The sequence below is a fragment of the Helianthus annuus genome, chromosome 10, assembly GCF_002127325.2.
Source record: "Helianthus annuus cultivar XRQ/B chromosome 10, HanXRQr2.0-SUNRISE, whole genome shotgun sequence".
Classification (NCBI taxonomy): domain Eukaryota; kingdom Viridiplantae; phylum Streptophyta; class Magnoliopsida; order Asterales; family Asteraceae; genus Helianthus; species Helianthus annuus.
In genome coordinates, this window is record NC_035442.2 from 32,445,128 (window position 1) to 32,456,854 (window position 11,727).

Below are 11,727 nucleotides of genomic sequence, written 5' to 3' on the forward strand. Positions count from 1 at the left end.
GCATGAAATCCCAACACTTCTTCACCTCCAATCACTTCTAATCACCATTAAAACACCCCCAATGAACCCTAACTCCTTCCCCTATAAATACACACCTCCTCCAAGCCATTTTTCACTTTCACAACTCTCTAATCTCTCCAAAAGCACTCTCAAGTTCTTGTAAAATTCTGAAATTCGGACAAATTCATACCTTCATACAAAAGTGAGCATAACTTGCTCAAAACTCAACCAAATCACTTGATTCTTCTTTCTAATTGCTTGGATAATCTTTGGGTTTGATTCCTTTATCTCTCCTTGGAGAAATCAGACCTGGAATTGCCCTAAAAATGTCCATAAACTTTCTGTTGTGTTTTAAACTGTTTCAAAACTTGTTTAAACTTATCAAACTTGAGTCTAACTCATCTCCAACCTATGTCCTAATGCTCATAATCAAATGAATGGTTAGTTGGGCTTAAAGACAAGGCTGAGAAATGTTAAATTAGAGGTGTAAACCTCATATATTTTCTATTTTTATTCAAGGGTTTAACCCACAAGTGATGAACAAGCCTAAAGCTTGAAGTTGTGTGATTATTTGGATAGCTTGGGCTATCCTACCTTCAATCCACACGTCACTTGATGATTTCCCTAGTTAGATAGTATGTATTTCTATTCCTTAATGTATGTATTCATGACCATCCTTGTTGTCTATGACAACTCGTGCATTGGTGAAACACAAGAGGTACCTAAATGGAAGATTTATCTTCCTACCTCCTACATGATTTCTATGACACATTTGAGGTACCTAAATGAAGAATGAATCTTCTACCTCATGCTTGAACTATTAATCTTTTGAACTTATTAATATATCTATATAACCTATATAATACATAACCATATTATCCGAATAATCGAACCTTTGAGGATGAACTGGTGTTCATATGTCAAGGTACTAGATTACATCATCCTAGACTATGATAACTTGTCACGATTCTAATGGAACCTTGTTCCATGAAAACATTTAAACTCCTTAGAGTTTCTTAGTGTCGAGAACAAGTATCATATGTACTAAGTGATTATTTTCATATGTTATTTTCATGTTGTTAAATTCCAAATCTACACATCCCATAATCTTAAATCCCAAACCCATTCATACACTAAATCTCATTAACTCGTCAATGCTTGGATAATTGGAAGACTTAGCAATTTTGTGAGTACACTCGACCCATTTACATTTTAAACCACTTTTGGATTGTAGCATGTTACCATACAAAATTACACTTACACACACATAAACATGCTTTATGAACTCAATCCGTTATACATGCTACTTGTTATGCTAGATAATACATGCTTTATGCCATTACTATGTTATACCCTCGCTTAACAAATATAGCGCTATAGGAGTAGCACACCACCCAACGGGGGTTTGTTAAGTCAATATACTATACGGTCTCATCACTTTTGTGGCGAGGGATGCTAAATACTAGTGGACACTTTGGGTTTAGACGTAATGTTATGCATGCTAGTTACCTTGTATATAAATTGCCATGTGGATTCGAGTAAAATGCTTTATACTTATGCTATACTATTTAAACCTTCTGTACTCGCCTTTGCTTTTGCATTGAATTTTATTTTAACATGTTACAGGTTGATGATGATGCTATGAAATGAAGTAGCGTTGATGCCTAGATACACATATAGACGTTTAGGTTTAAATGTTGTATCAATTTTGATTATGTTGTTATGTATTCCTTTTGAACTTGTTGTTATTTGGATTCCTTGTATTGTTGACAATTTAGTTTATGAAATGAAATCGGTTTATTAAATATTGACACAAATAGTGTTATGAAGTCTCTAGCAATCTTCACACTTCGTCTCATCCCGATGTTTCCGCCATTGGTTGGGGTGTGACAAGTAACTAATGCTCCTCCTACTGTCCGTGTGCCGGCTGGTATAAGAATCAAATGTTGCGGCTCGCATAAAAGGATTAAATCTAAGAAGTAACAAATGATCAGCCGCAAAGGGAAAAGATCAAGGACATGTAGCGTATGTAATGAAAAAGGTCATGACATTCGGACTTGCGAGGAGCTGAAAGCCAAACAACAAGGTAAACAGCAAAAAAAGAAGAAGAAGGGCGTCCAGATCGAAAATGTTGCCAGAGATAAAGACAATGAGGTCGAAGACGATGAAGAGGAAGATGAGTTTGAAGATTACAGTAGTGATGATGGATCTGAAGAAGAAGATCAGTGGGAGGAGGTTTCGGAAGATGATGAGGATGAGTAGTTTTTTCTAAATGGACATGCGAATTTATACGAAACACATGCGATTTTATATTCATCTGTTTATATCAGTTTTTCATGCGATTATAGTATTTAAACATGCGATTTTATAAGCTTCAGTTTATAATCATTCTTACATGCGATTTCACTTTTATTACATGCGATTTTTGAGTTATCTTGTTTTGTTCTGTGACAATGATTGCTATATCATTCATGCGATTTAATATTATAAGCAAGCATAATATGTGTTCAAAATATGTACCCAAAATATAATAATAGTTATTGTCTAACACAGCCACAACCACAAAACGATTAAAAAGAGATTTTAGTTACTTGAAGCAAATATTTTGTCACGTTCAGAAGAGCTGAACTCCATCTTCTCCTTCACATTGTTCAGAGCATCTGTCAGGAAAGAGAAGGTTAAGTCATCAGCTCGAGATTGCTCCTTTATGTGATCCAAAGCTCTGTCTCTGAAGCTTGATGGTGGTTCTTGAAGTAGTCTTTCCCATACATCTTGATTTTTCTTGATTTGTTCAAGAATTTTGCCCTGCACATCAAGAACCAGATGAGAAGAGGTGACATCAGTGCTTATTTCTGTCAACGTGCGAGTTGACAATAGCTCTTTGATTGCAATGTTTTTGATTTTTTCTGAATCTTCAGATGCCATTTTTGTTGGTCTATTTTTTGTGTGTGTTTTTTTCGTCTTCTATGTCTTAATATGGAAGGTAGTTATATCTAGGTTTTTTATATTAATATAGTAAATTTATTATATAGGTAGGGTGGTAAGTTCAGTAGTATTTATTGTAAAATTGATCATTATATGTCAAATTACAGTCACATCGGTAATACATTAAGTTTTTTTTATATAAAATACTACTATTTTTAGTATTCGTAATTTGTTTTTTTTTTTTTTTGCATTTTTAGGGCAAAGTAATTTTAAAGTATTTTGCAGTGTTTTTATTCAAAATCGCATTTGAATCGGAAACAAATTCGCAAACTTTAAGAAACCTAAATATAATTATCTTTTTTTCTGATATCGCATGTGTAAAAGCATGAGCACACTATATGAAATTTCAAAGAATTCTTAACTTTTTTACTGAAATCGCATGTGCATTGTCATGAATTCGCACACTATATGAAATTTCAAAGAATACTTAACTTTTTACTGAAATCACATGTGCATTGTCATGAATTCGCACACTATATGAAACTTCAAAGAATTCTTCTTTTTATTGAATTCGCATTTGCATTGTCATGAATTCGCACATTATATCACACCCTGCATCATTTTCTTCGACAGTCAGTCCATCGATTTGTTTCAGTTCTGAATTTCTAAATTCATCAGAAGTTCATTTCACAAAAGGATTTTGTGAATAGGAATCAATCGATTTTTGATTAATTTTTTATAATTTCGATTTCGGTTTTGATTTAGAATCTTACGTTATGATTTTTGAGGTTTCGTTTGCTGATTATCAGGAGTTTTGATCTCGCATTTGACGATTTTAACCTTGGCGGTTTCTTTTTATTAATTTTAATTTAATAAATTTAATAGTAAAACACGCTGTTTAAATGAGATGATCTGACGGTTGTGGGTGAAGCTTACATAATGTACGATTAGGTTATTTGTATGATAACCAGCCTCTCTCTCTCTCTCTCTCTATATATATATATATATATTAATAGTTCTCTTTCTCTCTCACTCTCTACCCCCTGTCTCTCTCTTATCAATTCTCCATCGCCACTCTTAGCCACCACCGCCTCCACATGCTACCACCATCAGCCACCACGCCACCATCAGCCTCCCCACCCTCACCTATCGATCTTGACTTGTTCGCACTTGGCACCGAATCTAAAGTGGCTCTTCGAGTACCCATTAGTATTAATTTTGATGGAACTTTGTTCACTGATCTCACCAACATTCCCAGAAGATTCAACCATTTCAACCTTTGAAGAATCGGTCCCCTCAACCCCGTCGGGTTTCCTTCCTCTTTTTTCACATTAATTTCATCAACAACAACACCACTTTCATCTTCCAACACAGTCTCATTTCCAGGTTCCATCCTAACCGTTGAAAAACATAAATTTAACAAATCATAACATTAAGAATCCCAACAAATGTGGATCAAGAAACACTTCTGTAATGTGTTACACAATGTTTGATACTTTGATCATTTTCAAACTTTAACAAAACCCTCAAAAAAATTTAATTTTTTAGGGATTTTTAACACAATTTGAAACTCAGAAAAAGAAGATCAAGACGACAGTTTTGTCTTTTACTTCCTGGACAAAACCAAGAGCATCAAGAAATTAAAAAAAAATCACTATTTTTTTTTAAACAGAATTTCAATTGATACTATAAATTAACCATATAAAGATTAAATAAACATCAAGATAGAAAGATCCAATAAAATTGAAGATCAAATACACTAGACCCACATGAAGAATCAGTTTGAAATGATGAAATAATAAGAAATAAGAAGGGTAAGGTGTACCTTGTGTGAGAAATTGAGAGGTTGAATGAAGTTTTGGGCGTTGAAAATCTGATATGAAGAAGAAGAAGAAGAAAGATGAATTTGTGTTGGAAATTCAAATGGTGTGAAAGTGACTGCGAGATTTCAGGGAGAGTGGAAGCATCGGATGCAAGACAGTTGGTAGGAAGAAAGCTTTAAATCTTGTTTTTTTGGTGAAGTGTTGATCTGGGTTTTGGAAAAAAAGGAAAGGGGGGATTGATGATCTGGGTTTTGTTGATGCATCAAATATGGATTTGAAAAGACCATAATACTCTCACATGATTTGCATGTGAGGTAACTTAACCAAGAAATTAAACGACGTTTGTGATAAAGGTTGAATCTGTAGCAAAACGTGAACGTAAAGGTTGGTTTTTTCCGATTTCATAGTGAAAGGTACGAAGTGCAATTTGGGTATAACATAAAGGTTGTTTTCTACAATTTTGTCTTATATAAATTAATCTGAAATTATACCCTTATACAATTAGCAATTTGGGTTATGTCGCATTTGTTTAAAGATTACACCCTTTAGTTCATTTTACTCCAAAAAACACAACCCTTCAAGCTACCTATAAATATATCATCCCTTAGGCTGAAGGGTATAGGATGGAGCCCCTAGGAGCTTTATCAAGACACATCAACGACACGTAGGATCCACGTCAGACAAGGGGCTTTATAACGCCTTCCCTTAACTTGCACGGTGTGGGATAAACCCCCTTATAAACAAATTTAAAAAAAATTATTGGCTGCAAAGATGTGGGCCCCACCTGATAAAGCCCTTCGTCCTCGTTACCATGATAAATCCCCATCAATGGCGCCCCGTTTTAACTTGCTTGGTGTGAATGGTGGCGCCGAAGGGGGCGCTATAGGCGGTGATGTGACACGATAGAGCCCTCCATACCCTCCGGCCTTACAAAAAATTTAACATCACAAGCTTTCAAAAGTCACAACCCTTCAAACTACTTTTAAATATCCCACACTCTTTAGACCACTCGTAGTGGGGTTTTTTTTTAGCGTTTTTCCCAAAAAACGCCCGGTAACCACCCCTGGGGCGTTTTTTTTGAAAAAATAGGTGAAGCGTTCTTTTTTTACCTGGAACTTTATCTTTGGTCAATAGCATTTTTTATAGTTTTTATTTTTATTTAATTCTATTAGAATATAACATTGTTGTAAAAATCGCGACTAGTCGGCGATTAATTGCTAGTCGGCAGTAACTGAGTAATTTTTCGTTAATCAGTCCATTAATTGCTAGTTGGGCCTAGTCGGACCTAGTCGTGCCTTGTCAGCCAGCCAAAAATTGGCGATTCCAGCTAGATTCCAGCAAAAAACCTGTATATTCCGGCCAAAAACCTCTAAATTCCAGTCAATTCCAACCAACCATGTGAATTCTAACAATTAATCTTGTATACTTAAAAAAATGAGTTGAGCAAAAGTTAAAACCAAGCTACTTAGAATATTTACCTATAAAAATGTGTATATGTATACATAAAACTGAAAATTACATATAAAAAACCCGATCCGATTAATCCCGAGTAGTCGCTAGTCCCCACCACACCGCCCGACTAGCTACTAGCGAATTCTCCAACCTTGGAATATAATGCCCCACAAGATTTCAAACCCCACTACACCCCTTTTAACATAATACCCCACAATGCCCACATGCTGACTGGACCGCCACATGACGCAAAACGCCCAAGGGTCTTCCCCCTCCCACTACACATGATCTTAGAAAAAGTCACCTTTCATATGTATACAAAAAATCACAACCATTCAATCTAAGTTTAACAATACCACACCCCATACAAAAAGTCAAAACTTTCAAATATATCACACCCTTCAAAAAGTAACAACTTTTTAAACTACTTTTAAATATATCACACTCTTACAAAAAGTCATAATCTTTCATGTATATACAGAAAACAACATAATTTCCTATAAAATGAGGGGCTAGACATATATAGGTTACGGTCCACCCATTCAAACCATTATACTCTTTACCAAAAGGATGCGTCATTTCCTTTCATTAAGGTGATATATATTAAAGAGTGTTGTATAACCACCACATAAAGCGGTACGTCTGATTTAGAACGAAACAAAAAACATGTATCATACAATTACGGTTCGACTCAGATTCTTAGCATTTTCTCATTTATTTATTTTCCCTTCCTTTTTTCGCTCACCAAATCCCAGTTTTCCCTCCTTATCACTAAATTGTCACACCACTTTCTAAGGCGGAAGCATGAGGTGTGATCCTGAAATGTTCTCATTGCATACGAATGGTAAACATTCTACATGGTTAAAAATAACTCCACTTCCCATTCATAGTTTAAACATTCCAAAATAAAAGTTAAGTTTAAAGTTTACATCACACATAAGATAATTTTTTGAAAAGTCTACAACTTCATTTCAAAAACAAATATCAAGGTTTTGTTCATTATATCTCCACAAAGAGGCGAGATATAACAAACAAATCCTACAAAAGAGGCAACGGAGCATCAACACAAAATGACTTGAAACACAAACAACATTTTTGAGCAAGAGACAGCGCGCACATCCACTTAGTTCCCTGAAATACATGTAAGTTTTGAAAATCGTCAACAAAAGTTGGTGTGAATTCATGCAGTTTTCGTATAGAATGTTTGTATACTTGTATGAAAACATGGTATGTAATTTGTAAAACGTATATGTAAACTGAGTTCTGTAAATGTAAGGAATACGAGATCGCTAATGTTTCGCGAGGACATTAACATATGTCACGACATAGGAAGCATCCAAACCATAGGCATTTTTCTGTCGATTTACGACTCAAGACACAAAAACACTCTAGGTAGAACGTGGCCCGGAGTGTAGCTGCCTGAAACCCATTAGATTTAACCTTTTGTTCCGCGGTCTAGGTATATAGTTGATTAATGGTCCTTATGACACCCTATTCGTCACATGATCTATGTGTCATTCCTTAGTTTTGTGTTCTACATACCATTGTACATGTACTTTCCCCAAGTTTAGAAAACAAGTAAAAGTTTAAAAGTGGGGACATGAACTCACTATTTTGCGTATCTTGCGTCGTAAACTTCACCGGCTTTGTCGTGTAGGCTTTGCAACCTATAAGTATTCTATGTGTGTTAATCACTAGACTTGTAACATACCGTGTACAAGTCACCATCTTAAGTTTATGTATTTGTTTTATTTATGTTCATCACTTGTGAGGGTCGTGCCCTTGTTTGTCGGGTCTCGCCCGTTCGTCGTGTCCTTGTATTTTGAATATGTATTTCTTACTTGTAAATATATATTTTACTTCCCAAAAATATATATTTGTTTATATGATCGGTGAAGATCAATAAAGGTTAAAAAAATAAACTATATTTTTAACTTATCCAAAATATGTTACTTGTATTATTCTTCGAAAATAAATATAAGTATTTTGTTAAATAATATTTCCAATATTATTTTATATTATTTTTGTGCAAGTATACTTAGGGAAGTATACTTGTATTTTTATGTAAATACTTGTGTATTTTACATTATTTGCCAAAAATCAATACTTTGATTTTTAATACTTTCCGGAATTATATTTCTTAAAAGAGTTAAATGCCATTTTAGTCCCTGTGTTTTGGACCATTTTGCCAGTTTAGTCCAAAGGTTTCATTTTTAACCTGTGGGTCCAAAAAGGTTTCACAGTTGCCATTTTAGTCCACTTGGTTAACTTCATCCATTTGTTCTGTTAACGAGAAGGCCAATTCAGTCATTTTGTATATAATTCTGTTAACTAAAAGGGCAATTCAGCCATATAAAATGACCGAATTGGCCTTCTCGTTAACAGAAAAGATGGATGAAGTTAACCAAGTGGACTAAAATGGCAACTGTGAAACATTTTTGGACCCACAGGTTAAAAATGAAACCTTTGGACTAAACTGGCAAAATGGCCCAAACCACATGGACTAAAATGGCATTTAACTCTTCTTAAAAATAATATATTTTTAAGACTTGTGTGAAATATATATATATATAGTTTTGTTATGCTTGTAAATATATATATATATATATATATATTGTCATTCACCCGATTTTGTATAATTTTTACTACTTGGTAATAGTTATATATATTTGTCCAAATATATATTTATGTCCAAAATTGTCCATAAATTGTCCAAGTTCGAAATTCGTTAAGGAATATATTTATACAAATATATTTTCTTGTATTTGTCCATATACCCTTTCATGGGTTACTTTGTGTGAGTATTCTTGGGTATTTGTTATGTACTTTTATGTGTATTTCGTTGGTGGTACTCCTTGGGAGTATTTAGTGTATTTTCATGATCCTAATACACTACTACATTATACCCTTATACAATTACCAACTTGGGTTATGTCTCATTTGTTTAAAAGTCACAACCTTTAGTTTATTTTTATCACACCCTTTCATTCTATTATATATATATATATATATATATATAAACCAACTAAAAGTTCCGTGCAATACGAGTCGGTGCCGTTGGGCCGTTTCTTTTCATTAAGCATCGATTCAACAAAATAAAGGATTACGCCACCCTTCACCGAATCACGTATATAACTTAATTTATATTAATAAGCTTAATTCATATTACACATACAACAGATTAATCAAAGGACACCATCTCACATACCCCAATTACAGTTCTGTAACTACGTCCAGATTTTTCACCACCACCATTTTCATGTAAGAATTCTTCTTCATCCTTTCACTTAAATCTATATGGATTAAAATTGATTCAATCAAAGGCAATTACATGTAAGAAGACAATTGATTATTGCGCAATTTAAATGGTCCAACATTGTTTTATCCAATTCCTGTTTTCCGTCGGTTCTACGCAAAAATATAGAAATCTATAGTCCTGAACGGAAGAACATCAAAATAAGTAGTGTTTTTTTTCCCAAATGGGCGTAGATAAAAAATATTTACTTTTATCATGTACGTTGAAAAATATGTAATGCTTAACACCAATTGAAGACGAAGATTAAGACTGCGATTTCTGACTTTAGTTCGATTGATTTTGTTTCATTCGCTTTCGCTGGAGGCGACAATTTTTCGATTTGGTTTTTTGGCCATAAAAAACGTAATTTGGCCGGCAAACGGAGACTGGGAAGATCGATTGGTAAGAGGGAATCGGTACCGTCATATTCTAGCCGTTTTTTTACTTAAACCGGCCGGTTCTTGCGGTTTTCCGGTTGCTCTGTTGGCTGGTGACTGCAGCCGAATCGGGTTTGTTTTCTTTTATTATTTTCCGGTGCCAGAGAAGGGTTAGGAAGTAGAAAAAGAAAGATATATGAGTTGCATATGCAAATGTTGTGTTTCATTTTCATTTTCTGTTGAATCTTGAAGATAACCTATCTGCCGGAATATTAGACCCAAGTTTTTGATTTGCACACAATATACCCAGAAAACCCATAACCAAAGAAATAAACTAAAATGACCACATGTATGCCATATGCAGAAAGTAACCAAATTATATTATATTATATTATATTATATTATATTATATTATATTATATTATATTATATTATATTATATTATATTATATTATATTATATTATATTATATTATATTATATTATATTATATTATATATATGAAATAAAAGTGATGATGAACAGTAATAATATTTTTTTAGCACTTGTTTTTTAGTTTTTTATTTGTTATTTATTTTGATTTTTAGTAATAAATATTATTTTTTTGATAACTCTTAAGTATTTGTTCTTTTTATTTATGATAAGAAGTATTTTAGTTATCATCCAGTTTGATTTTTTTTAATAACTTGCGTTCGTTGACTTTAAAAAAAATCTAAATTCACATGTATGTTTAAATATTTTTTAAGTTTTTCAGTTTGTTTCATCAGGGTATCGACACCATATCCGTTATCAAATAAATCAAATAAGTGAATGCATATCAATACCGATGTTGTTAGGTTAGGTGCGGTATGGTGGCGACACAATGTTAAATTATTGAAAGCAAAAAAAATAAATAAATATTAATAGTGGTATAGATACATATGTCGTACCGTTGGTTTCGGTTCGTTTTGACACGATAGTTATAGCGACACAATTGAACAACATTACCGGTATTAATATTCGTATTTATTGTTTTATATCGATGTATGGTCTCTTTCAATAACTATAGTGTGTGCCGATATCATAATGAACCAAACAGATATCAACCAAAATCTTGCCATGAAGCGTGGGAAAATTTCACTAGAATTGAAGGTTATGATGAATAGTAAAACGAATTTCTTAAGTTATTTTTTTCATTTTTTTAATTTCCAATTTCAACCATATACTTTGAATAATATACGCTTTTAGTCAATTTAGATATATTAACAGAAAGTTATGATCAATAATAGTTGAAATATTTTAAATATTTATTTTTATTTAGTAATATTTTATCAAGGTATTTGTTCTTTTTATTAGTAGCATTTTGTTTAGCATTCAGTTTGATTTTTTTATAATAACTTATGTTCGGATCACTACAATAGCGACATGATATATGTTATCAAACAAAAAACCATAATAATTAATACATACCGGTACCGATGTCGTTCAGTTCGGTACGGTAAGATAGCAATACGATCTTAGTTTATCGAAGGGAAAAAAAATAAATATAAATCCCGGTAATGATACAAATGTTGTTAAGTCGATTTTGGTTTGGGTTGGTACGATAGCGGCACAATAGTCGTTTTCCATAATGTTTATATGCCAACGTTGAAAAAAAATAAACATAGAATTTAAACCAACCAAACTGATATCAATTGAACAACATACAAATCAAATGGTGTGTTGTGAGGGTTGATGCGTTGTATTGCAAGCAGCCGACGCAAGTTCGATTGTTGGTGTGTCCGATTCTATGTATTGCCAATGTGGGACTAGCCCACTTGGTATAAGCATATGCCTCTTAAGAGAGATGTTCCAGGTTCAATCCTGGGCAAGGATGA